Genomic DNA, 299 nt, shown 5'->3' on the forward strand with positions numbered 1-299 from the left:
TTAAATAACAGTATTCTCCCTTCAACTAAAGCAGTCACAAGAATAAAAGCCTTTAGTCTCTTGACCTTTCAGATACATTCTCAACAACTTCATGTGCACCCAAAGAAAAATATAAAGTAATATAACAAACATTAAGTGTTTAAAAGTATTTTTAAAATTTATTTATCTGCCCAGCTAGGTAAGAGGAACTGGGTTAATTCTGAAACGTTCAGTTTCCTTGTTTTTTCAACCGCTAGCTATTGCTAGCTACTAGTGTTCCTGCCTTTACAGGAAGTTGCAAAAATGGGGCGGGGAGGGGG

The sequence above is a fragment of the Fukomys damarensis genome, unplaced genomic scaffold (assembly GCF_012274545.1).
Source record: "Fukomys damarensis isolate Sample0158 unplaced genomic scaffold, DMR_v1.0_HiC HiC_scaffold_31, whole genome shotgun sequence".
Classification (NCBI taxonomy): domain Eukaryota; kingdom Metazoa; phylum Chordata; class Mammalia; order Rodentia; family Bathyergidae; genus Fukomys; species Fukomys damarensis.